The sequence below is a fragment of the Myodes glareolus genome, chromosome 19 (assembly GCF_982192425.1).
Source record: "Myodes glareolus chromosome 19, mMyoGla1.1, whole genome shotgun sequence".
NCBI classification, from domain to species: Eukaryota; Metazoa; Chordata; class Mammalia; order Rodentia; family Cricetidae; genus Myodes; species Myodes glareolus.
Genome location: NC_142044.1, coordinates 29,976,695 through 30,004,114, shown reverse-complemented (window position 1 = coordinate 30,004,114; position 27,420 = coordinate 29,976,695). Strand labels below are relative to the sequence as shown.

The following is a 27,420-nucleotide window of genomic DNA, read 5'->3' as shown; positions in this document are numbered from 1 at the left end:
GAACAACAAAATGTTGGTGTCCCTGTCAATGGGAAGTGAAGATTATAAGTCCTGGGGGTTAGCTGGAGGTGGCGTGTGAAGTCAGGGCCAGTCCACAGGGAAGAACATACAGAGGAGACAATGGGTCTAACTGCAGAGTCTCCAGCAGTCACACACTCCAGCCTGAGGGGACAAGTGGAGAAAGGAAGGCCAGGAGCATGGCAACCGAGAAATCCAAAGCACATGAGGGCTTTCTTACTCTGCTGACTAACCATGGTTACTCCAGTTTCTGGGTCTGAGCCGCTTTCAATTCAGAACCTGTTACACTCTCCCTTCCTTCCAGGCTTGTACCCATCAGGAGTTCAGGGGAGCAATCATGTCAGCCCTACTGGGCTGGCCCAATCTCAGCTTTCTCAGGTTCTGCCACTGTGTGTTTCTTGGGCTTTGGGATCTCAACAGAGTCTTTCTAACACATACATGTTCTCTGGATGGCTCAGAACACAGTCTGCCACAGGTTACCTCCTAAGAGGTGTACCTCTTGACATGAGAGTGATCCTCCCCTCTGGTTCTATAGAGACCTAGCTGAGCATCCGCTTTTCCCTGGTTGCCACTAATGAACCTATGAATTCCCTTTTCAAAATTTTTAAAAATTTATTCTCGTATATATTGTATCTTCTCCCTCCTCCAATTCCAATTCTTACCCCCACCTCTCCTCTCCCTCCACTCACTCCTCCTCCATTTCCCTTCAGAATAGGGCAGACCTCCCAGGGCTATCAACCAAACATAGCAGCATATCAGTTTGTAATTAAGACTAGGTAAGAGGACCGGGGAGCCCGACCAGAGTCAAGACAGGTTTCTTCTAATAGCCCTGCTAGGGACCAGGCCATAGTTTCAGTTTCCTGAAGGTGCCTGGAGCTGAGCAAACAGTTCTCCCAGAAAACCACAATTCAGGGACAACGAATGAACAGGGGCCTCCCTTGCCCTTCTGCTGGCTCATCAGACAACCACATTCTCCTGATAGCAAAAGATAGTTTTCGCTACTCTGCCTAATCACTAGTGCCACCCATCAATCAGCCTCCAGACTAATCTCCCCCACCAATCAGCCCACAGACTAATCTTTCCTCCCTGGAATTCCCCTAACCTGGTTTAAAAGTGGGGGCTGTGAACTTCTCGGGACTGACATGTGCTACCCCAACATGTTGGACTTAATAAAGTGCTCTTGCTTATTGCGTACGTAACTGGTGGGCTTTTGTGGGACTTCTTGTGGACCCTCACACTGGGCACCTTCCCTAATATTAAGGCTGAATGAAGCAACACAGTTAGAGGAACGGGTGCTGTAAGCATTGAAACTCAGATGGGAGGGATTCTGACAGTCAGGAGTACCACAAAGTCAGCTTAGGTGTAGCAGCTTACAGTACTGCTCTAGGGAAAGGCTTCCCCGTGTAACAACTGTGCTCCCACAGGGAAGGGTTGCCCTGGAGAAGTCGTTGCAGTTCTGCTCAGGTCCACCAGAGTATAACAAGTCTCTCTGCTACTCCGCTAGGGGAATGTTTCCCCAGCGAAAGTGTTACAGCTCTGCTCTGCTCCACTTGACTCCAGCGAGGATGAAAGTTAATTTCTCTGCTCTGCTCCACTAGATCGAAAGAAGGTCTCACCCAAACCTCATTCAAGAGATTTATTGGGAGGGAGGAATCCAAGAGGGTGGCTGCCTCTGTCAGGGTAGAAAAAGGCAGCTCCCAGCTGAACAGGTACAGGACTTATCTAGGGCTTCTTAGGGGCGGAATTTTTCTAGTGTGACGATTTTCAGGGTAGGAATTGAGCAGATTGCATTCCCTGAGTTTGGACAAGATCAGAGACAGGTTGGATTTTGTGCTCAGACATTGGTTGGTTTTCTTGCTGAGTTGGTCAGGGACAGGGTGTGTTTCTTTGGCTCTGGTTTCAAGGCCAAAATATGTTTCTTTCACTGATCCTTTTTAACTTTTGGTTCTGGTTTCAGGGCCAGGGTGTGTTTCTTTCACTGATATTTCTTAACCTTTGGCTCTGGTTTCAGGGCCAGTGACTTGGCTCCAGTCTCAGGGGTCAGGGTGTGTTTCCTTCACTGACCTTTCCTAACCTTTTGCCTCTAGTTTCCGGGCCAGTGACTTGGCTCCAGTCTCAGGGTCAGAGTGTGTTTCTCTCACTGGTCCTTTTTAATCTTTTGACTCTGGTTTTGTGGCCAGTGAACTGGCTCTGGTCTCAGGGTTAGGATGTATTTCTTTGGCTCTGGTTTCAGGGTCAGAGTGTGTTTCTTTGGCTGGCCCTTTACTCTACATGGCCTCAATGTAGGCAAAACAGTCAGAAACACCTTCAACTCCTACTGTTCAAGGAGTTCCATGAGAAGACAAAGCTATACAAACATAACATATATGCAGAGGTCCTAGGTCAGTCCCATTCAGGCTCCCTGGTGGTCAGTTTAGAGTCTGTGAACTTCTGTGAGCCCAGGTTAGTTGATTCTGTGGGTTATTCTTGCAGTGTCCTTGACCCATCTGGCTCCTACAATCCTTCCTCACCCTCTTCAAAAAAATTCCCTGAGATCTACCCAATGTTTGGTTTTGGGTCTCTCCATCTGTTTCCATCAGTTGCTGGGTGAAGCCTCTCTAATGATGATTCTAGGCTCCCATCTACAATGAAACAATTCCAATGGTTTCTCCTATATTCATAGACAGGAGCCTCTGGGTCCTAATGGAGGTAACTGAGTGTGGCTTCTATAGCACTGGGAAAAACAGAAATACTGAGGTAGGTTGGTTCTGCCCTAGTTCTGGTCCTGTTGCCCACAAGATTATTTGGTAGTCAGCAAAGCGCTGGGGAAGGCCAGGACCAGGGGAGCAACCTTGGTACTGACTCTTCCTGACAACACTTCTTGGGCAACTCCCCACTTCTCCCTTATCCTTTTTCCTACCAAGGTGTCAACAGACTCATTATGAAGGTTAGGACACCATTGTAAGTGTTAATTACCCTGTCACTGTCAAGAACCTTCTATCTCCTGGTTCCCTCTTCCACCTAGAGCTCCATACGAGGATTCCAGAACTAACCAGAACAACCCACAGGAAGGCAGAAGCAAGCACACCCTCCCCAGTCCCTGGCAGATATCCTTTTGTCCCTGTTGAACCTTGTTTGTGATGGGATGTGACTTTCCAAACCCTCCGCAAAGGAGAGAGGTAGGAAGCAATTTGTTTTGGTCATTTCTTCAGAATCTCCTGTTTTCTCCTTCGGTCAGCATAACAACCTGCATCCTATGAAAAGAAGAAGGTGCTTACTGCAGCCGGAATGGGGAACCTACAATGGAAGTCTTACAAAAATCAGTTCTTCGGGGACTATTTAGTGTCTCATGAATGGACACCTGGTGTCATCAGTTCCTTTCTCTGATCCCCAAGTGCTCTCGACATCTAAGAACATTATTTCAATGCACACATCCTTCCTAAAATATTATAGCTACAGGCTGATGAGCTATCAGATTCCTGCAACAGTTATAGCTCACATATAGAAGGTTTGAAATGTGTGCTGTAAGCCAAGAGGATGGTAGTCTTTGGCATCTCAAGCTCAATGAGGGGCCCTTGGTCTGGAGGAATGAGTGGTATCATGGGGAAAAGAATGGAAGTTTCTCAAATTACCTCTGTGTGACTAAATATTGTGAACTCCCTGTTTTCGTTTCTTTCTAGAATGCCAGTATACACATTTACCACGTCAGTGGCTACATATTGTTCGCTGAGATGCTTCCGTGTGCTCTACTAAAATTACAGCAGCAGGCCCACATAGCAGCCAATTTAGCTGTTCACAAACAAAAGCAATCCCTAACTAAGGGACAAGGGGGAATGGATTGACCCGCTCAAAGAGTTTGAAACTTGGGATTGGCCAGCCTAGCACCCCTTAGTTTACTAATATGCTACCTACAGAGTTCAAATAGAGCCCTAGAGGACAGCTCTAGACTCCTATAAGCTCAAGTACATGGCAGCCTGGTAATAGCCTGTGGGCGTGCTACTATAGCTTAAGTAGAGCACACGGAAGCATCTCAGCACAAAAGCAGCCACGGCCGTGATAAACACGTACACTAGTGTGCTAGTAAGAAAAGATGACAGACAGTACACAATGGGGCAGAATGAACAGTGTGGACTCAGAGCCTAGGATCATGTCAGTTTTCCTACCTTCTTTGTAGTATCGTCAAAGCAATCAGAACTCTCTGTGCATTTGCCAGAGCTTTGTTTTGATGTACCTTGTAATACATACCAAAGGTACTGTACCAGATGAACAACAGACACTGGCATTCTGAGACACTGATGAAATATGCGTGGTCCTGCGGATGATGGAGAAACCAGAACTCACCTGGGGTCTTAGGAATAGAGGGGGCAGTTCCTTTATCAATTTCATAGCCTTAACCAGGACTACAGAATGTTAAGTGTCCTGGGGCATGCTAGGAATCATCTATAAAGCACAAGAGGTATTGCTTCATCTTGCACCTTCTTCCAGAAGTATGGAGACAGAGATGCTGGTGTGTTTGGGAGTTTTGTTGGGGAGAGGTTGAGGGTTCTTATTGCAACATTGCTACATATAGCCTACAGCTTTGACACAGATGAGGTTATATGGTAAGCTCCAAGTTTTGACAGGGGAGCAGAGCTATGAATGTTCTATGGTAGGTATAGGCTTTGGTGAAAGGAGCTATGCCTCATGGGGGTGCCGTTCAATGGAGCTTTAGCTGTTGGAGGTAAAATCATCCAGGGCTAGGTTTCGTCCCTACTTTTCCTGTGAAATCTGAACTGCCAGGTATCAATCTCTTGTTTTAACAGAGAAGGGAAGTGGTAAGCTGTGTGTGGTGTGTACGTATGTGTATGTGTTCATGTTTGTGTGTGTGTACATGTGTGTGTGCAAGTGCCTGTGTTTATGCAGATGTATGGAGGCCAAAGGTCAGTCTTTTGTGTTGTTCGTCGGGTACCAGCTACTGTGTTCTTGTTTTGTTTGGGGTTTGGTTTTGGTTTTAGACATTTTCTTACTTGTCTCAGCCTCACCAAGCAGGCCAAGGTGGTTGGCTAATGAGCCCCAGAGATGTGTCTGTCTCTGCTTCCTTGGCACTGGTAATACAAGCATATGCTCAATGTCCACCTTTGTTACCTGGGTTCTGGAACTCAAACTTGGGTCTTCAGTCTTGCACAGCAAACTATTTTGTAACTGTGCCATCTCCCCCAGCCTGAGTTTTGGTATTTTTACTTAAGCAAAGCAAGTTTAATTCTTTAGAGCTGTGCAGATGCAGAAGAAAGGGTGATGAGAGAGAGCCAAGGCCTTTCCTAACCCTCAAGCCAGCCACCCTTCTATCAAGCACATCTTACAAACAGAATTCATAAGAATCAGAATTTGCGCAATTGAGGTGTCACAAAGGAGGCCAAGTTTTCCCAGGGAGAAGGGCACAGTGAGGATGGCAATATTGCTTCAGAGCCTGACCCAGCCTCTGTACTGCTCCTCACACCCCAAGTAATGCATCTTTCCAGTGTGGTGATCAATGAGAAACACCCACAAAGTCTCAGACCCCAATGAGCTCTCCTCATGCCTGGGTTAACTCCCCTGAGTCTAGTCAGCTCCCCAGCACTACAAACCACAATTGAGATCATTCAATTGCAGAAGAAGATTATTTGATGTTTCAGAGGCTCCTGTCCATGGTCATGGTTCCAAGCCTGTGGCAAGGCAGTGCATTATGACAGGGAATGGGCTATGTATCAAAACCACTCACCTTGTAAGCATAAGCAGAGAAGAAGAACGATATTCTAGGGTCCCACTCCCCTTGGGGGCACCACTCCCATGACCTGAAGTCATCCCACTAGGCTTCATCTTAGAGGTTCTCCAACCTCTTAATAGTGGTATCTCAGATACAAGCTTTTAAACCAAATTTTAAATTAAATTTTGGGGATTTAACACTGAAAAATATAGTAGCAATTGTTTCCTGATTCTTTGCACTGTCTGTATATACCAAGCCAGAGTCATCCAATCTCTGTACCAGTGATTTCCCAGGAGCCATGTCCTTCTTCACCAGCCCTGACTAATCCCTCTGTAGTGCCAAGCTATGACCCTAATTATTCACACAAGGACCTTTGTGCTACAGATTCAATGAAGCCAAATGCCTTTCCTTGTCCCCTCACTGCAGTTCCATAACTCATTCAGCATCCTTATCCTACTCCAGGGTGAGGACCTGCCTCCCAGAAGCCAAGCACCTCTCTACTTCACCCCAGCTAACTGGCCCAGGTAGGAACAACCTTTTCTCTTTTGATTATATGTCTAAAACCCACATCTCACAGGATGAAAGTAGCCTGCAAGGGAAATGAATTAAAATAATGTTGGCTAAAATATATTCACAAGATCTTAAAGGTGTTGTCTGGTGCAGAGATGGCAAGAGACAAGGAGTAGGTATGGCATGGAGACGAAACATTCCAAAGATCATTAGATAGCTTGGATGGCTCCTTATGCTCCAGAGGAAAGCCCCCAGAAACATCTTTCAGGCCAGTTAAGCAAAAACCTCCTCACAATTGTATGGAAAAGGTTGTGTAGAGAAAGGGAAGGGTACGAGCAAAGTGGTAATTGGCTCTTCAGGAATGTTCCAAATGTCTCTAACTGAGGTTACCAAGGTAAGATCAAGACCCTTTCTGGTTTTGACTCAGTCCCTTGGGATCCTTTCTGTTTCCATGTCATAACCCAGGGCTTCTTGCCAAAGCCAACTCACTACCTGGTTTTGTAAAGAAGGCTTTCTTGGAACACAAGAAAGTGTGGCTTCACTGGTCTATTTTTTCTGGCTGCTTTCTCACCACAGGACAAGGAAGAATACTTGTGACAGAAATCTGATGACCAGCAGGGCTGATCTCTTCTCTATGGGGCCCTTGAGAGTTTTCCAGAATGATTTTAGCTCATATTTTTTTCATGGAGGTGCTTGAGTCCAGAGAGAAAATTGAGTTGAGTATTAGAACTGCGAAGAGAAAGGATTCCCCAGAAAATGATTGAATTTTTTTTTCCAAGAGAACCTGAGATGGGTGATTATTCTTGTTCTCTCTAATTTAATTCTTTCCCATTTTTTTTTCATTATTAAATCCTGAGCTCGTGGCTCAACCTCACCCCGGCAGCTGTTTGTGTAGATATGCCTCTGAGCTAAACTCCTATTCTCTGGAGATTAGACATGTACACATTGTGCTGATTAAAAAAATATTTTTTCAAAAGTGGAAAAATTAAACTCTTAAGGGAAGAAAAAGCCAGAGGTTCTGAGACTGAAGGCTAGATAGAAACAAAGAATTATTTTGCTGACCCCCATGGTTTGAGGGTTTCATAAAGAAGTGAATTCAGAAAGACACCACCAGCAACAGGACCACAATACTGAGTACAGGACAAGAAGGGCTATGTGTTGAATTGTATCACCTAAAAAGATATATTTATGTCCACGACGCAGATCTATGAATACGAATTGATTTGAAAATAGTGTCTTGGAAAGAGTGATCAAGTTAAGATTTGATCATCTTGAGTTACAGGTGAGTCCTATGATAGTGACTGGTAATCCCAGCAAATGATGGGAAGGATAAATAAAAAGCATAATTCCATTTGAAGGGATAGACTCTTTGGAAGGACAGCCATGTGAAGACATATTCATACACTAATGTGGGAGTCCCCTCTGTTTGCTGTGATTACCATTAATGAATAAAGAAACCGCCTTGTCCTGTTGATAGGGCGGAACTTAGGTATGCGGAAAAGACTGAACTGAATGCTGGGAGAAAGAAGGACAGAGTCAGGGGACGCCATGGATCTGCCACCATAGGCCACAACCTCAAGGTGATATACATATTAATAGGAATGGGTTAAATTAAGATGTAAGAGTTAGCCAATAAGAAGCTAGAGCTAATGGGCCAAGCAGTGATTATAATTGTACAGTTTCCGTGTGGTTATTTCAGGGCTAAGCTAGTCGGGTGGCTGGGACAGATAAGCAGGCCCTCCTCCTACAATATAACATTGTATTCGTGAAGGATTCCTTAGTATTCATGAAGGACTGAGTCCAGAAAACTCTCAAGAAGAACAAAATCTGTAAGTGTTCAAGTACTTTTACATAAAGACATCGAATCTGCATAAACCAACACAAAGTATATGGATATTCCTCTATATACTTTAATCATTCCTTAATTATTAATACTATATAGTCCACTGCAATTGTTATGGATAATGGTGCCGTATTGCTTAGAGGATGTTGGCAGGAATTGGTCTGTACAAGTCTAGTTCAGACACAATTCTCAGGTCTTTTCAATGCAGCTTGTTGAATTGATAGACGAGGAACCTGTGAGCATCAATGGCCAATGGTATTGAAGTGATACAGCTACACACCAACAAACACAATACATCACTAGCAGCTGCCAGCAGCAAGGGAGAGGGAAGAAGAGCAAGCACACTCCTATCTACATCTTGATTTCAGTCTTCGGTACTCCAGAATGGTAGGGTAATACATTTGCATTGTTTCAGGTCATCTGTTTGCTCCTGCATAACAAATCTAATACAGTACGTGCATGAAAAATGTCTGATAAATTACTAAGTGAACTAATAAATGAATGAATAAGGCATCCACCCAAACCCAAAGTCAAGTGTGTAGGTAAGAGATTAAAGGTGAGCCAAGGCCTAGGAAAGGAATGTACAATATGGATGCATGATGAAGAATAGAATCAAGTCTAAGTACTTTCCATCTGATAGTAAAGCCCATATCAATCCTGTGCCTCCCTTAGGCCATGGTCTATAGCATCCAGATCTCCTCCAATCTCTTCCCATTAAATTGGAAGGACTCCTTCTAGCCCAGTACCAGCTTTCCAAAGAAAGTGTAGGCATTTCTCTATGCCTGCTTAAGGAGTTTTGGGTTATTTCCCTAACCAGCACTCCTGTCCAAAATGTGATATCTGTATATATTCCATACTTGTTAATGCAGTGTATGTATGGTGCTTTCCCTCCATATGAATGACTATCATCCCTCCCTCTGAGTTGCACATGGATATTCATAGATTAAATTTTAATCCTGCCTTTCTGTGCCATGGTGGCCACTCTGCTCTTTTGTATTACAGTAGGCTTAATTATATGACAGGGAAATGCTACTGACCTGGCAGGAACTAGGTCATGAACTACACAAGGAAGCCACACTGCTGGGGAAAGTAAGCATTTCTGACCAGTTTGATGTCAGTGTGTGTGAGAGATTGTAGGGGCATTCAGTGATCTTACCATAGCTTCTGAATAGTTCTGTGAGGAAAACAGGGCCAATTCTTTTATTATTAGGGGAACAATCCGAGGCCAAACCGTCTTTCCAGGAGCGCTCAGCCTATGAGAGACACATATATGATTTAATCCCAAACGCCAGTTTGTGTGACTCTTTGATCATCATGTACTATGGGCCTGGTCGTAGCTTGACATCCAGGGAAAAATGCCAGAATCAAGTTTCTATTGGTCTATCAAGTTTCTGACTTGAGTTTTGAAGAGAACAAGTCACGGACCACAGACAAATGGGCTGAGTTGCACTGGGGATAATGTCCTTGAATATGGATGGCATAGGCTCCAAGCTGTGCCTGTTTCCTCTGAGACTATTCACTGTGATCTACCGGGCATACATGCAATGGCATGTCACAGCATTGCTGGCTAACTGCCATCTAGGAAGATCAGACCATGGGAAGCACTGATAAAAAGACAGTGGCAAGAAGTGGGAGAAATCTACTTCCTTTCTTCTGGCATCTTCACCCATGATCCTCTCCCAGCCTTTTTGCTTCATTGTCAATTAAGAATAATCTCATTACCCCATTGCCCCAAATTCTAGTTTCAGTTTCTAGAATAGAGCCCCCTTCTGAATGTGACTACTACCCATCACATCTTCCATTTATCCTTGACAACCGTAAGCTTCTTGCTATTGCTCAAGCAATTTCCCAAGCAATTTCGTCACCATTGTTTGTATTCTCAACTTTTCTCAATTCAATGTGTTGTCTTTAGAAAGTCTACAATGACTTTTTTTTATCCTACTGGTGATTGACAAAATCCCAGAGGCCCCGTGCTATGTCTAGGGTATTCTTATTTTGCTTTCATAACTCTTAGTGTCCTTCTAGTAAATCTTACTTAACATGCACACATGCACATATGCACACACACACACACACACACACACACACACCTTTAATTTTTAAGTTAAACAGAACTGGCTTCAGATTTTGCCACCAACAGAACCCTGACTGCTTCAGCACATGACCTGTGCTCTAAACTCTAAAGTGATTCTCAAGTATGCACCATCCCGGAAGGTGCTCGATGAGTGTTTGAAGAGAATTGGATTGTACTCACTAGGCCCAGGTTGACATATACACACACACAAGCATGGCAGGAGTAGAGTGTTCATTTGTTCTCCAGCCTCACCATTACAGACCATTTGCTCTTCTCTATTACAGCCTGGTTTTTCCGCCTTGAGGTCTCCAGCGCAGCTGTCACAGACTGAAGAAATGTTAGACGTGCTAAGTTGCTCCCTCCTGCTCAGAAAGAAACAGCGTGCCACTTCCAGAGAGAAGAAACGGAGACAAATGCTCAGGTTTCTGAGTTAAAAAGAACCTTTGGAGCAGATCCAAAAGGGAATGAGAGACTCCACACGGGCTATAGAAATTCCTGAAGAGTTGCACAGATGGTGGAACGTATAGGACTCTGTCTGCCCAGGATGACATGCAGAGAGAGCTGCTGTGAGTGTTCAGGAGTGTGGATAAAGCACGGTAGTGAGTCCCTTACGTACACAGTAGAGATGAAGAAATATGACCTCTTCTACAGTGTAAGGGGCTTGCTTTCAGTTTAGATGGCTCACGACCTAGAGCTTCTGGGAGCTTCTGAGGAAAACGGCTAAATGAGGAGACAGAGTCTTGAGTAGCAGAAGCCAGCCCTGCCTCACCTGCCAACAACTAGAAAGTTCTCGCCTTCCTCTCTGTCCCTGAAATAGGATCTGATGTTATTAAATGACCAAAATTTGTCATAAAGAGATGTGATTGGGATAACCCAGCCTGTTCTTTCACAGCCTCTTGAGCTGTATTCATCACCGAGCCTTTAGAGAGAATTATTTTGATCAAATTACATTCCTTTCAGCCTGCTCCAAAGGTGAAAATTATCAAAAGGGGAAGGGAGTGGTTGTGGGCTGGGATGTTTTGGAGATTACATTGGGTAGGAATGGGGGGTAAATATGGAGATTATGGAGCTCTGAAACTTAGTGGAAATTACCCTGGAAATAAAGCTAAGAAAAGTAGGTTCAGAAGGTAAGGACTCCTCCCAGCCTTACCACCCAGCAGTTCCTTCTCAGCAGTTGTCCTTCCCAAGACAGCTTCTGCCTCTGTACAATGGAGTCAGAAACACCCTGGGCGTCTTTTCTGCATTGTTGTGCCTCACCGTGATAGAAAGAACACAATCTGTGTGCAACTGTGGGGTCACCGGCAGAGTAGTTCAGAGCCTGATCATATGCCATACACAGGAGGACCAAGATGAGCTCCCCAAGCCACAGTGGGCACCCACCTAATGTGAACACCAGCACACAGGCCCTGTCACTGCAAGAAGAAAGCTCCTTGTTAAACCTCTATGAACAGGACATCTTGAGAGTGGCAAATCCAATGAGGTTCCTAGCTCTTGCCTCAGTCCCATTGATTTACCATGGACACTGGACATCCTTAACCAGCCAGGCAATCCTTTGCAATGGAAGTTGAGTATGTACAAAATACCACTCCTACTTGAACAGGAAGTCTGTTTGAAGTTGAATGTGCCCCAAATAAGCTTTGCACACCACAGAAAACCCAAAGGGCCTGGGATCTGAATAGCTTTGTTCCCATGCCATTCTGTTAGGTCAAGAGATGCAGGAACATTTATGAAGATCCTCCTTTGGGCCACACTTTCATTGCCCTTTGATGTGTTTCATTCCATCTGTTTCTCAGATTAAAGTTCCACATCGATATGATCGTTCACATCTTCTAGATGAGGAACTCAAACACAAAGAAAATGTGGATAGATTCCATGCAGCAGGCAGTTAATTAATAGGAAGGCTGAGATCAGTGCCTGGGGCTACCTGACGGACACGGCTGTGTAAACAGTTGCAAGCAACCATTTATTCCATGTGTGGTGTGGTTAGGGCCTCAGTCAGCCGTCTTCACACGTGTCTCCTTTCACTTCTTAAACGGCTCCATGGACAGACACCATGTTCCCTCTCTCACTGGTTACAGAATTAGAGTTCAGAGAGGTGAACTAAGGATGTCACGCATCCAAATCTCATGGGGGAACATTTCAAGGCTAAGGCTAAAACATACTTCCTGCCTTTGTTGAAGCCAGACAAGATAGTCTTTGTTAAAGGAAGGAGAGGTGACCAACAAGTTTATGGAACCACCGGGCTCACTTTCAGGATTTCTATGAGTTCTTTAACTTACAGTTGTGACAAAATCAACAGCAGGAAGCGGGGGTTTCATTCTGATTACAGTTTAAGAATCCAGCCCTCGTATTCAGGAGGTTATGGTAGCAGGACAATGAGGCAGATGGTCATACCACATCCACAGTTAGAAGGCAAAGAGATATGAATGTTTAACTTTCTTTCTCTCTTGCATTCAGTCTGGAGTGCCACCCATATATTGGTGTCACCCACAATGAGGGGTGGGCACTCCCATGTCAATTAATCCAGTCTAAACACTCACAGATAAACCCAGAGGTTTGTCTCATAGGTAAGTCTAAACTCTTTCATATTGGCAGACGAATTGGTCTTCTTTGGGTATTATAATGTAGCTGTCAATCCAAAATAAATAAATAAATAACCATTTCCAGTGGTGATGTTTTGCTTGTGTCCTAAAAATCAAGCTTGCCTGGAGATCAGAGTGCAGTTAGCCACTGTTAGCCATAGAGGCCAGGCAGGGGTGGCATACATCTTTAACCCCAGCACTCCTGGGAGGCAGAAGCAGACCAGACCTTTGTGAGTTCAAGGTCATTTCCAGCTATGCTAGATCGATCCAGTCTCAAAAAGAAACAGAGCCAAGCAGTGGTGGCTCACACTTTTAATCCTAGTACTTGGGAGTCATGTGCTTTTAATCCTAGCACCAGGGAAGCAGAGACAGGAAGAGATTTGACTGGGCAGGGAGAGGACTATAAGGCAGGAGGAGACATGAGCTCGGGGCATTCAGTCTGAGGATTTCTAGAGACAGGCTCTTGCCCCTTGGTTCTGAGGATTTCATAAAAGTAAGAACTAGTGGCTGGCTGCTCTACTTCTCTGATCTTTCAGCTTTCACCCCCTAATATCTGACTCTGGATTTTTATTCCTAAGACCAATTAGAAATCTCACTACAACTTCCCGTCTTACCTTTCTACCCTGGTGAGAGGTACTGAAAGGCACAGCCATCCTCACCTGAAAGGTGACAAGAAGCTGTGACTCCCAGGGATATAGCTGCTTTAACAGTCTATGGACACATTGATGATGTTCTGTTAGTAAGTGACAGCTTTATTTGTAAACATCCAAGATGACAAAAAGCTATCAGAACTTACGCTGGAACTTCACACTTATTTTGCCCTTTTAAGCAAAAGTCCACCACTCCCAGGTTGTCAGTTTCCACTTCTTTAAAGTACTCGTAGTGAATGCCCATCTGCACTGTTCCATAGATGTGTCTATAAAATAGGACATTTTCTACAGCTCTCTTAACATCATAGCTGCCAGCCCTGAGTGGATACTGAGCCTTGGCAGTGGGGCTAGTCAACTGCTGAACTAAACTTTTAATTCCATTTTAATTAATTTAAATATGATTAATGGTGTTGGACAACACCAATGTACGTAACTCCTAAAGAAAATATCAGTCGGGTTGCTCATGCACACACTTGTTTTTGTAAACATATGATCATTTTGGTTGTTTATCCATTGGCTTTAACTGTTGGCCCCGGCATTCTGCACTGCAGGGGATTCTCCGTTGTGCAAACACTCTGTGTATGAAAGTAAGTGCAAGCTAGACACTTATTAGAATTACACTACAAAAACTCTAAGAGTAATAAAAATAGCTAAACACTTAGAAATACATACCAGATTTCAAGCCCGCACCACTTACCTTTCCCAGACATGTCTACCTTAGAAACGGAAGTTTGACTATCAAACTGTGGTCTTCACTTACAGAATTGCCCCTCATGGACTGTGCGTGTGGCCGGGCAAGACTTTCAAGCTGACCAAGATGCCTGTCCCTTGCCAGCAGGTATCTCAGACTGCTAGTGCTTCACTCCCCCTTGATCACTTAGAATTGGGATGTCTTTATGGGTAGTTATGCCTCACTCAAGAAATGAACATGTCTTATGGTGATGATGAAATCCTCCCATGAATGTTGGCATCCAGACATCTCCCTCTGGAGCTGCCATTTTCCCAACTCCAGCTAAAGAAATGCTGAAGCTATTGCTCTAGTGAAAATACTCAGGTCCTCAAGCTCCGGTCAGGGAGCTGGGTCAGAATGACCACAGCTGAGCCTGGAGAGCTATGTGCTTCCTGTGTTCCCCAAGCGATCGATCTGCTGCTAGATCTGGGAAGTGATCAGACATTCTTGCAGCCTCTGATAAAGTCTTCCAGAAGCTCTGTCTTAGCTCCTGAGTCTGAATCTGCCTGCTGGTCAGTGCCACCGCCATCCATGCACTGACACCACTGTGCATTTAGTAAAACTGCCTCCACAATAATCCCAGATGTGTGTGCTTCCTACCGTGGAGAATGTAATGCTTAGAGAGATGAAGAGCTTTGCATCCAGTGTCCTTTCAAAAAAATGTGTGTTATGTAACTGGTCTGCGCCCAGGGCTATACTACAGTGTGAAGGGGCAACAGGGAATAACACCACGAGATACCTTGGCTCGCAGAGAGAGCTTGTGCCATTAGGAGAAACAGACAATAAACGAATCAACAACTCCATGAGTTGTATGCTGAGAACGGACAGGATTAGGGGACAGATAGTGATGCAGGAGGATTTGAAGGAGGGATTCTACAACCTTCTCTGATGAGTCCCCTTTGAACAGAGACCTGAAGTGTTAAGTGTTTCAGCCATGAAGGAAGGCAGGTAAATCATCATGGAATTTGATTCAGCTCTTTCTGACTCCGAGTTTAAAGTGTCCTTTGGTCACTTCTCACAGTCTCTCTACCTTAGCATTGATGCAAAAACAAAACAACAAAACCCCAACAAACACAACACTCACCCCCAATGGAATAAGAGTTTCTTCTGGAGCCAATTTTGAGTCATGACAGCCTAGGAACATGTTATTTTAGTTTCCTTAAAGATAATGTTCCAATATGAAAGTGGTTTTGTGGAGTTCCAAAGTAATAAGACAAAGATTACTATGAATCAAGGCTTATTAAAAAAATAGTGGATACATCAGAGAAGAAGATAGAGAAATCTCTCCTGTAGGTCTCAGATGCTAATTGATGACACGCTTCGCTTCAGGGGTCAGTAGTCTGCTACATTAAATAGATTCCAAAAGGCTTTTGTCTTTTAGTCACAGGATATTAGTTTCGATACAAAGAGGAACAAAGAATGGCTATTTAGAGAGATGAAACTAGCCCAAGATAAAGTATAATTAGGTTCTGGGCCTGCAAAACCCCAGTCTCCACATCGCTGTGGTTCTTAGCAGTGTCTGCAGCCACGCTTCTCTCCTGGAATCCTCAGTTGAATTAGTAATTGCTACCAACCAATTAGTAGCATTTAGTAGATTAAGGTTATCCTTCCTAGTCATCTGAGCAAAATGAGAAGGGAGCGGGGAATTTGGCCACCATGGGGGAGGAATGCAGTGCATGGGAAGAAGGGACTTTTGAACACTGGAAACTGTTCCTCATTGTGAAGAAGGCATGATTATTGCTATTCCATTGGGACACTTTAAGAACTAACCACGACCATCCCAGCCACTTTTGACCCTCCCTCTCGCCGCCATCTTCCTCTCTCTCTCTCTCTCTCTCTCTCTCTCTCTCTCTCTCTCGCGTGCACGCGCGCGCATGTGTGTGTGTCTTTGTTTTATGTTTGTCTATATCTTTCTTTTTAAGTATTAAATGTCTAGCTTTATATATAGCCTTATGTCCATTTACTCTGCTGTCCACTGCATCCAGCCGCCTGTCTCTGCCACTCGCCCGAAGACCCTGCACTGCTTTGGCGGCGGTAGCCTCTATCTAGCTCGCATGCCGCCGGGGCCATCCCATCATCATATTCTTTTAAAAAGAACAATATTTTGGTGCCACGGACTCGAGAGATTCACCCGCCAAAGGCCAGAGTTCACCTTTCCTTCGGGATTGAATCGGACCGAGGACTTCTCAACCCCGCCAACTGCCTGGACCACATTTCTACAAACAACACTGGCTTCTAATTGTAAGTTTCCTCACTCCAGCCAGCTTATCTGAGCCTTTTAACCCGTGATTGACCGGTCCTCCTGGTGTTTCTGGGCTCGGGGAGGGGTACTTTCTGCCCTGTCGCTGGCATCTATTATGGCTTGTGTCCCCTGTTAAGCCCGTGCATTCCCGCACCTGGGGACCCGGGGTTTCCAGGCTTCTTCCTCTTTATTTCAGTCTTTTCTTCCTTCCAACCTTTCTCGCGAACGTAATTGGCTGATCCGGTTTGGTCTATACCCCCCACATGTGGATGGAGGATGCTCCCCCAACATGTCCTGGGTGGTCGATTTGCATCTCACCTAAACGGGGAGCCGTTCCCCATAGGCTCGAGATGCCACGTTTTTTTTGCGGGTTTTTCACGGTCTTGACCTGAGAAAGCAAGTTGTACCAGCCTAAATATGCCTTAAATTGTCTGTTTATGCAGGTTTTTCACGATTCAGACTCTGGATAACAACCAGGCGGCCCCCGGCTTTTAAAATTCCCGCGGTCTTTCCATTCAAGCCACAACACATGGCCACCGCCACGTTCATTGGGGTCAGGTGACTTTATTGCTAGATTCACTGAGAGCCAGATCACGCGACCAGGCCCTCCCACTGTTATGTATGTCCTGCTTTCCCCTCCCCCTCCTCAATGTTCACTGAAATCTCTCCTTAGCTGTAATTACAGGTGTTTTGCATAGTGATGTGCTTTCTGATAGGGCCCATCAGAAACATACACTTTGCCTAATTCCTGTTCTCTATGTATAATGATTGTTCATTTCATCTCATTTCAGATTACAAAATCATAAACTGGTTTGTACTTTTAACCTGTTTTCTACCATTGTCACTTCTGTCACTAATCTTAATGTTACAAACAGTTTTTTTTTCTTTCTGTCTGTCTTTTTACAAATGTGGATCTTACCTATTAAGAGTCAATACAGTCAAACTCAAACCCAATCTTCCAAACAGATTCTATACTGCAGCTATACCTAATAATCAGCCCTCAACTGCTCAGAGATCTGGGGAATGCGATATTTAAATATTTAATTATCTAAAAAACTTTTCATAACAAAAAGAGACAGGTTGGCTCCTAGCAAGCACTCTGTTTCCTCCAAGAAGACAAAAGACAGATGGTCATGTCACTGACCAGCATCCATCTGCAGTTTGCTTTGACTGCCTAGTGCTGACCATTGGGCAAAAACTGCCTATCACCTAAACTGGAGACCTCCAAACATGGACAGGATCACTGGAATCGACAGTCTAGCTGTGCAGGTAAGGTAGACCTGTCTTCCTAAAGATTTCTTGGTCCACAGACTCTTCAAAAGCCTGGCAGCTCTACATTAAACAACAACAGTCAAATGAAACCTTCAACAACCAGGGAGGACCAAAGAGTAGCTCTAGGTGCCAACCAAGTAAGTTCTCTGTCATTGTTTAATCAGTAACTCAAATAAAATCTTATCCTTCTCAAAGATCTCTGACAGTCTGATAGCTGAGAGGTTTTGCCAGGTTGTCTCACCAAATAAAAATACTTTTCATTATAATTTCTGTTTTTACAAACCCAAAGAGTTCTTAATACAATATATATGTCTAAAACTTCTATTTTTCTTATAAGTTCCAGGGAGCCGAATTAAAAAACCCACCGTAAACAGGTCAGATATAAACCCCTCAATTCCCTGGTCCTAAATTTTTTTTTCTCAATTTAACTTTGTCCTCTGTTCTGCCAACACCCTAACCAGGTACAAGGGACATTTCCATGCCACAGACACCTGTCCTGTTGGGAGCAGAGACCAGCTATGCTAAGACGTGACCAGCACCCAGCTTCTCTCAGATCTTTCTCACCCCCACACCCCCCCAAAGATGACGCCCACAAATCAGCCAGAAGCAGTCTTGAGAATTCGCCGCCCCAATTCCTTCAACCTGTAATGTCTAACCTTCTACTTTTTATTATAAAAAGGATCCGGGAATGTTATTCCATTGGGACACTTTAAGAACTAACCACGCCCATCCCAGCCACTTTTGACCCTCCCCTTGCTGCCATCTTCCTCTCTCTCTCTCTCTCTCTCTCTCTCTCTCTCTCTCTCTCTCTCGTGTGTGTGTGGATGCATGCGTATGCGTGTGTGTGTTTGTTTTGTCTCGTATGTACGTGTGTCTTTGTTTTCTCTCTGTTTTCTCTCCTTTAAGCAATAAATGTCTCCCTCTTCTTTAAATAATACTATGTCCTATGAGCCTTTTATCCGCCGTAACCGCCTGCCTGACTCCCTGGCCGCATGGCGCTGCAGGGACTCACGGCCATCCTTGTTGGACTCCGCAAGCCGCCTGGGGCATTCCATCATCATATTCTTTTAAAAAGAACAATAATTATCACTTGCATTTTACAAATGAGAAAATTGAGGAAGAGAGAGAAGGGGGCACTGGCTTGCTCAAGTTTTCCTAGAAAACTTGTATCAGAAAACAATGATGAAGGAAAAAAGGTAGGAAGGAAGGAAGGAGGGAGGGAGGGAGGGAGGGAGGGAAGGAAGGAAGGAAGGAAGGAAGGAAGGAAGGAAGAGTCGCCTCTGACTTTGCTCACTCATTGGAGCATTCTCTGCTACTGTCTTGTGATGGAGAGCTGCTATAACCCAAGGCATTTCAGGCAGCAGCTGCACATCGGTAACTAAATTGGGCTTAAAACAAGACAAGAGGCCCCGCCCCCCCGCCAGGTGAGGATTGATAGCATGCCCTGTAGCAAGTGCCCTCTTCGTATTACTGACTTGCAAAGGAAGAGACTCGCTGAAGCATGTGACAGCTGACACTGAACATCGCAACTGCAAATTGCAGACTTATTAAATCCATTAGAATAATTATAACTGAGAATTTACTTAAAAGCCCATAGTGACGTTTTTAGACAGCCTTTCGCTAGTGCACCTTCTCCCGACTCTGTCACCCTCCCCACTCCCTCCTAGACACCATCCTCCTACAATACCCCTGTGGGAGCCTTTAGTCTCTTTATCAGCTTCCCTCAAGCCCACAGTCTCTAGGGTTGAATGGCAAAAATCCTACAGCAGAGGCAAAGTGAGCCTCTCCACGCTTTGCTGTTTTGCTCCTGTCTCATATTGCATCTTTTTAAAAACTCATTTTCAGAGGGGAACCTGAAGGAAATGCCTGAACTTCTGATGAACTACCTCCCACTAAGCTAGTAGCTCCAGCTACGTTGCCCCATAGAAGACCTTCTCTGGGCAGGTGGTCATTTTTCCTTCTAGAAATGTATTGCTTCTAAGCATGACTTGACTGGGGCCTTTTTCTTTAATAATCTAATTCCCCTAATTCTTGTCAGTCTCACTTGGGTATTCATGTCTTACCATGGTTTGCATCTCCTGGTGTTTAATGATGTCCTGTTGCCACAGAGAGAACCTAAAGAAATAATTCCAGGATAGATGAGCAGATGAACGAGTAAGCCCAGAACTACATTACTGCCATGAGTTCTTCATTGACAGAAAAAAAAAAAAAAACAGAGTCCCAGGATCTGCTCAGTGGCCGCAGAAAGAGCAACAATCAAACCAGGTAAAGTCCCAGCTTTGGAAGTCTTCCAGTTTGGTGCAAGAGACAGCATGGAATGACAACTTCAGACAGCATGTTTCCTACTGGAAACAAAAAACCTTAGCCGTCATGGCACAGGCAAGAGGGAAGAGGACTGTGTTGGAGTGGAGGGCATGTGTTTACAGGGAACTCATGGGTTTCCCAAGTGTCCTCTATGCCCTCCCTAAGATAGAACCTTGACTTCAGTCTCAGCAATAATGTTCCCAGCCAAATATTATATTCCCCTGATTCTCTTGACACTAAGGGTAGCTAAGGCAAATGCAGTATTTAAAGACTGGCCCTCCTGGAAGACTTTATCAAAGAAAAAACAGAAACTAGAAGGTAGGTGCTTTTTACAAGTTTCTTCTTTCTACCTGCCTCTACACATGATGGATGTCCACACAATGAATGGAACCCCAGCAACCTTCCTTGACTTTTAGGGTGAAAACAATCTTGAAATATTAGTAGAAGAAAGATTGCAATGCCTAGTCTTGGTCACTAATGACCTCACTGAGCATATTTCTTGCACACCTGTGATACCTTGTCTAAAGGTCCTTCTCATAAGTCAGTTAACCTTTGCAGTGTTAATGGAGGTGGTGGGCGGCTTTCCACTGCTAGCAGAAGTCAGTTTCCATGTGCTACAAAGGCTCCTTTGGAGAAGTATCTTTTAAGCTGAGATCTATCAGGCAGGAAGCAAAGGCCATGGAAACATCAGAGAACCATAGGTGTGAAGGTAGGAATGTGTGCTGTTCTAGATTCAGACAGAAGGACAGGATAAACAGGAGTCACACATGAGAAGATCTAGTTGTAGTAAAGACCCAACCCCAGAGCCCAGATCTGTTCCTAAGGCACACGAGGAGCTGGGGTTCTCTGATAAAAGAATGAAAGAAATAGGTAGGAGACAAGAGAAATGGACAGATTATTAAAAATAACAATTTTCTTCATTTCTACATCTTTCAACTTCCCCAGAGCAAGATATACGAGTAATGATGTGATAGTCAGAGAAGAGCTGAAAGCCCTTGTGACTTCGAATGGACAAGTGTTCTCTGATCTCATCTTGTGACCCCAAATTTCCACGTGCTAGGCCCAGGCACTTGTTTGTCTTCTGGTGTGGCCGAACTTTCCATTTCCTTCATTCTTTTTTTCTACCTGTGACCAGAGGGTTGACTAGGCAGCATATAGAGTTATACTGTGTCCCAGAACCTTCTCTGACTCTTGCTAGCTGTGTGATTGACTAGCTACTTAACCTACATATGCCTGGGTTTTCTCCTCCACAAAAAGACACTCATCCTCTTTGAGTGAGCTGGAGGTCAAATGAGTAACGCACTTGGTGTGTGCTGTGCTTTTTTTTACCCAGAGGGCTAGAAAGAAAGAAACCAAGAGTCCCAGAACAGAGAGGTATGGGAGGAAGGAACACAGAGGTATGGAAGTGGCCAAGGCAGAAAGACAGAGGTTTGTTTTTGTTTTTAGAAATTAGTGTTCACAGGAGAAGAACTATAAAAAAAATCAAGTAACACCCAGGTAGACTAAGTGGCCTGGCAATTTGACACCAGCTAGTCTCAATAGTACCCCATACCATTACAACAATGAGTAAAGAAGTTGTGGTAGCAGGAATGGAGGTCAGGTTTGTTCCAATGATGCAGAGCCCTAAAGCTGATCTACCTATAGCCACTGGGGAATGTCCAACCCATCAAGAAGAGGACCAAAGCTGGCCCTAACCAGGCAGCATCCTTTGGCAATACCAACTGGCTGTGCCATAGCAGGCTGACTGTCTGGGACCTCTTCCATCCTGAAAAGAGGTTCATTTTAGTAGTAATTGGCATAGCTTTCAGGTGTGCCTTTACCTCTCCCCCACACAGGGCCTCATTTGTACCACTATCCTGGAGCTACTAGAATGTTCTTTCACCAGCATTAGATCCCAATAACATAGAGTAAGTCCAGGAAAGCATGATGTTCAGCAAAGGGAGTTTAGAAGAGAACTAAGAACACGATGAAGGATCTGTTGCCACACTTTATACATCACATCAGCAGAAGTGTGGCCCATTGTAGGATCAGAAATCTTTTCAGAAGTGTGGCATTGTGAGTAGGGAGGATCTCCTCAGAATTGCTCAAGTCAAAGCCCCTTTCCCAGTACTACATAGGAAGAAAATTTGGGGACTAGAATAAGCGGACTCATTGACTATTACTGCCAGTGATCATGTGACGACGCATTTCCTGTCCCCATTACTTTACTCTGATGAGTTAGTAGCTCTCCCCAAATGTGCAACACCATTTCAAATGGCTACAAGAACACTCATTTAGAACTGCAAGCTAGGTATGCTGTGCCAAGGAACCACCAGACCTGAGAAACAGGAACCATGCTAGCCAGAGTTAGAACTTCTGAAGCTAGCAGAGATCATGTGACTGATACATAACGAATCTGTGGAGGAAGGGTTTGTTCTAGTCCCATGCACTTCACCCCAATAATCCTTTTATTGACTATAAAAAGGAAGGACGATGACTTGAGAAAAGCACAGCGACACAGCTCAGTTGCCTCTGAGATGGTCTCAGCTACCACAGTCAGTAAGCCACTGAGACCAAAACGTGCTCCTAAGGATAATGGAAAGTGGAGGAAAGAGGCAAGAAGAAGCTGAGATTATCATCTGAAGTCTAAGACCAGCTCATCTTTGAAGGGTTGTATTAATTACTTTCCTGTTGTGGAATAATATTTTTGTACACTGTGAGCTGTATTGCTTTCATTGATTTAATGAAGAGCTAAATGGCCAATAGCTAGGCAGGAAGAGGTTAGGTGGGACTTTCAGGCAGGGAGAGAGTTCTGGGATGAAGAAGGGCAGAGTTTCCTGGAGATGCAGGAAGACGCAAGATGAACATGTCATATTAAAGAAAAGTACTGAGCCATGTGATAAAATGTACATAAGAAACATGGGTTAATTTAAGATGTAACGGCCAAGCATTTATAATTAATAATAAGTCTCTGTATGGTCACTTTGGAACTGGCTAGTAAAGCAGAAAATAATTTTTTGGTTTTTTCCTCTACATTTTACTGTTGCTAAAATACCCTTAAAAAGCAATGTAAGAGCCTGGCATAGTGTTGCACACCTTTAATCCTAGCATTTGGAAGGCAGAGGCAGGTGAATCTCTGTGAGTTCATGGTCAGCCTGGTCTACAAAGTGAGTTACAGGACAGCCAGAGAATCAATATCTCAAGAACTGAAAGAAAGAAGAAGGAGGAGGAGGAGGAGAGGGAGGAGGGGGAGGAGAAGGAAGAGAGGGAGAAGAGAGAGAAGAGGGAGAAGAAGGAGAAGAGGAAGAAGAAGAAGGAGGAGGAGGAGGATGGGGAGGAGTAGGAGGAGGAGCAGGAGAAGAGAAGGAGAGGGAGGAGGAGGAGGAGGATGGGGAGGAGGATGAGTAGGAGGAGGAGGAGGAGGAGGAGGAGGAGAAGAAGGAGAAGGAGAAGGAGAAGGAGAAGGAGAAGGAGAAGAAGAAGAAGAAGAAGAAGAAGAAGAAGAAGAAGAAGAAGAAGAAGAAGAAGAAGAAGAAGAAGAAGAAGAAGAAGAAGAAGAAGAAGAAGAAGAAGAAGAAAGCAAAGTTAGGAAGAAAGCATTTACTCTGGCTCACAGTTTGCAGATGCAGCCCATCATGGAGGAGAAGTCCTGATGTCAGGAACTTGATTCAGCTGGTCACATTGCATTTTTGGTCCAGAGGCAGAGAGGTAAATGATGTTGCTTAGCTCATGTTTTATTTTGTTAGTACAGAATCTCAGCCCACATAATGGTGCTACCCAGAGTGGTGGATCTTTCCCACATCAATTAACCTCATCTAGATAATTCTTTACAAGCATACCCAATGTTTTAGTTAGGGTTTCTATTACTGTAAAGAGACACCATGACCACAGCAGCCCTTATAAAGGAAAACATTTAATTGGGTGGCTTACAGTTTCAGAAGTTTAACTCATTATAATCATTGTAAGACATGGCAGAATGCAGGTGAACTTAATGCTGAAGAAGTAGCTAGCTGAGAGTGGGGAAGGAGTTACATCTTGATTCTGCAGACAGCAGGAAGTGGTCTGTCGTTCTGGGTGTGTCTTGAGCCTATATGAGATCTCAAAGCGCCCCCCCCCACAGTGATACACTTCCTCCAACAAGGCCACACCTACTCCAACAAAGCCACACCTCCTAATAATACCACTTCCCAAGATCTTATGGGGCCCAATTACATTCAGGTATCACACCCAGTATCTCCTAAGATGTCCTAGACCCCATCAAGCTGAACAGCCAACATAGGAATGTGGCACGGGCTGAATAAGTGCACCTGTGCATTTTCCCAAGCAGAACTTGAGGAGGCGCAATGAAGTTTCCATGAAGAAGCGAGGCCAGCACACAGTACAAGGACCTGACTCTGAAGTGCAGCCCAGGCCACTTCCAGGGCTTAAGGTCTTATCTCTTACCTCTGTTGACAAAAAGCCGTCCAGGTCCATTTGCTGAGGACTGGCCTGAGCTCAGAAAAGTCACCTCTCTGACAGATAGGCCTTCTCCCTGGGAAAGGCTACACTGAATAACTGTGCTGCACTAAGAAATCAGGACTCCATTCTGGCTCTCATCCAGGTGGCTCTGTAGAGCCAAACAGCCTTAGAACTGCCTTGGTCACGGCCGAGGCTGGTGAGCACACAATATTACAATGAACTTCTTCCTCATATGCTCCATTTTGGTCCCAGTGATGTCCCTAACTGCCATGAATGGTGATCAGTACTTAATGACACTAACTTCTCAAGTCACAGCTCAGAACCACTCCGTGACTATTTAAAACTGTCCATCTGACGCCTTTTGCAGCTCACTGAGTCAAGTTTTGTTGAATAGCACAAGAGTCATCCTTTTTAATTTCTGCACATCCAGGGTTCTTTACTACCCATCCCCATACTTAAATACTGGAAGAGCATGAGTTATTTGTCTCTACCCTCCTTTGTCAGACAAATCACCACTCAATATACCAGCCTAACCTGGTCTCCCTCAAGCTACCTACATCTATCTCCTGATCTCCTTCCTCAAGGCCTGGGCACTAGCTGTTCCCCAATCCTGGGGAGACTTTCTCCGACAGTTGTAAGACCTCCAGATGGATGTATCTGCTCACGTGTCATTTCATCTGAGAGGCCTTTCCTAGTCCAGTCCCATCTGATGTTCCCCACGATCAACTTCCTTCAATCAACTTCATTTTCCCATGGTTCTCCTCATCACCTGCCATATGCTCTGCTGAGTGTCTGTCTCCAACCTCTGGACCAGCTCCTGAGAAGGAGTTTGAATTTTAATCGCTACTCAATCCTCCTACAGTGCCCAGCACATAGTACAGACTCAATTGAGGGACTGAATGAGCAATCTTGAATTCCCAGGAGATCATTCATCCTAAAAACACACCTAAAAACATCAATGAGCCTGGTTATTTCATCTCCCACTGGGGAAAGACCCTCTTAGAAAGGTGACATATCAACCTGCTGCCACCTAAGGAGGGCCCTTCAGAGCCTACATTTGAATATGGGCTTTAGGATGACAGCTTTCATGGTCTGACAAAACTTTGTGGGACCCTGCTTTCTTTCCCTGGGGCCACTCATCTGAAAGCCCCTTGTATCCCAAAGGTTTGTTTGTGCTTTAAATTACTGATTTTAAACAGAGTAAAAGATAAAAACAAAAGCAAACATGGATTACTCTGTGTGTGTGTGTGTGTGTGTGTGTGTGTATGTGTGTGTGTGTGTGTGTGTTGTAGGGCTGCATGTGTGTGTGTTTTCTCCCAAGATTTCCCAGGCATTGCAAATCCTAAGCTTCCAGAACCAGAGCAGTTCTCTAATTGTTATATAAAGAAAAGAAAAACACTTGACCCTGTTTTGATACTCATTCAGCGGAGCTTCCTTTTGGCTTCAAATCCAGAAAGTCAGGAACTCAGTACCAGGCCTTATTCATAAAACCCACACATAGAAACCCAAGGAAGAAATCTCTGGCCTTTCACGAGATGATTTATTAAGATATGCAGATGCAGAAAACTGTATTCTATTTTTGAAACACATGTGTCATATGACTTAAACATCTTTAAAATAGCCCCCAAATGTCTAGTGCTTTGTCCCCTTGACCCTGACCCCATTCCTGGCATATAGTGAAATTCTGATAAAGACCGCTTCTCCTTCTTTCCCCATCTGTGAGAAAAGAAAGATCCTGTCTGTCAAGCCCTTTGAATGATCTAATTGTGTTGTAAATTCAGAGTTTCATGTAAGTGTGACCCTTGGTCCACTAGGTCACTGTGGTCACTCACTTGTTCACATGAACTTACATCCTATCGGGAGCTTTAAGAGTAAAACATTGGTTTTGTGCAGACATAAAAATGCAAGGAGAGCAATCAAAGACCACATGATTTAAAGTAAGCCTTTTGGTAGAATCTGATCAGGCGATTATGAAATGTAAAGAAGAAAAAAAAGAAAAATGTTTATTCCAGAGATTCTAGGAGAAGGAATGACTGAAGGAATGAGTGTTAGCACAGTAGATGCCTGGATTTGTTGCCTAACTCTCAGGAGGAAGACAGTGTGGTGTGTGAGCTGCAGAGGCAGTTCAGGGACAGAACCCTGTCAACAGTACCGACAGCAGTCATTAGAGGCTGATTCAGGGTGACTGTTATAACATTAATAAAAGTATATTTTCCTAAGACCCTTTTTGGTAATGTTATACACAAAAGTCAGTTTCCCAAGATCTGGAGACCCAGGGTTAAAGTTAAAGCTATAGAAATTTTAGGACCCAGAAGAGGGCCTGATGGCCTCAAGTTAAGAAGGGACTTGTTGAACAAGACATACAAAACACATACAAAGAAGTATTAAAATATGGTCAAAATTAAACTTAAGAGCATCCGTTTATCAAAAGGAATTGTAGAGAGTAAAGATAAGTCAAAACTTGGAGAAAGTATTTGCCATAGATAAAAATGACATAATATAAATGATATAAATCATATCATATCATAATAAAAATGATATAAATCAAGAAGAATAAAATAAACAGTTTTATAGAAAAGTGGGCAATGGAGACTGTGCTCAATAAAACTCCTCGTCCTTCTGTCCTTGCCTCCATAGAACTGGAATAATGAGCATCTATCACCACATATGGCAAATTTACTACTGGGATAGAACCCAGGGCTTCTTGCGTGCTAGGCAAGCACACTACCAACTGAGCTATACCCGCAGCCTAAGGTTGATGACTCATTTTTATCAATGTGAGGTGGAGCAGAATATGATAAAATTACCGAGATGGTAATTTAGCTGGATGAAACCGACTTAGAGGGTCATAAGTTAATGCCAACTTTTGTGCTTCTGGATACATAACTTGGAGAATCAGGCATATTCCCTGAGAGCCACAACAAACATGGCTATGATTAACTGCATCACACATTACTGAGAACAGCAAATGGGCATGCTAAAACTATGAAGAAAAATAGATGGAGTGAAAAATACAAGGTTTACAATCAGTGCAGGATCACCTAGGAGGTTGGAAAA

The 27,420-nt window shown here is 44.1% G+C and overlaps 2 long non-coding RNA genes across 6 annotated transcripts in view; one reads left to right on the top strand and one right to left on the bottom strand.

Moving 5' to 3' along the window:
* The window catches only part of LOC125415221 (uncharacterized), an 80,583-nt gene that overhangs the window by 38,351 nt on the left and 14,812 nt on the right, over positions 1-27,420 (bottom strand). For 4 of the 5 annotated variants that reach the window (XR_014997983.2, XR_014997981.2, XR_007236562.3 and 1 more), the window contains exon 1: positions 23,520-23,602. The exons of the other annotated variant lie outside the window; for it this stretch is intronic. This is a non-coding gene — a long non-coding RNA (uncharacterized LOC125415221). Of the gene's footprint in view, positions 1-23,519; positions 23,603-27,420 lie in introns of those variants that run through there. 5 annotated transcript variants of the gene reach the window in all.
* On the top strand, positions 15,990-18,316 carry LOC148118928 (uncharacterized). The gene is made up of 2 exons (XR_015735613.1): positions 15,990-16,349; positions 17,142-18,316. It is a non-coding gene; the product is annotated as an uncharacterized LOC148118928 (long non-coding RNA).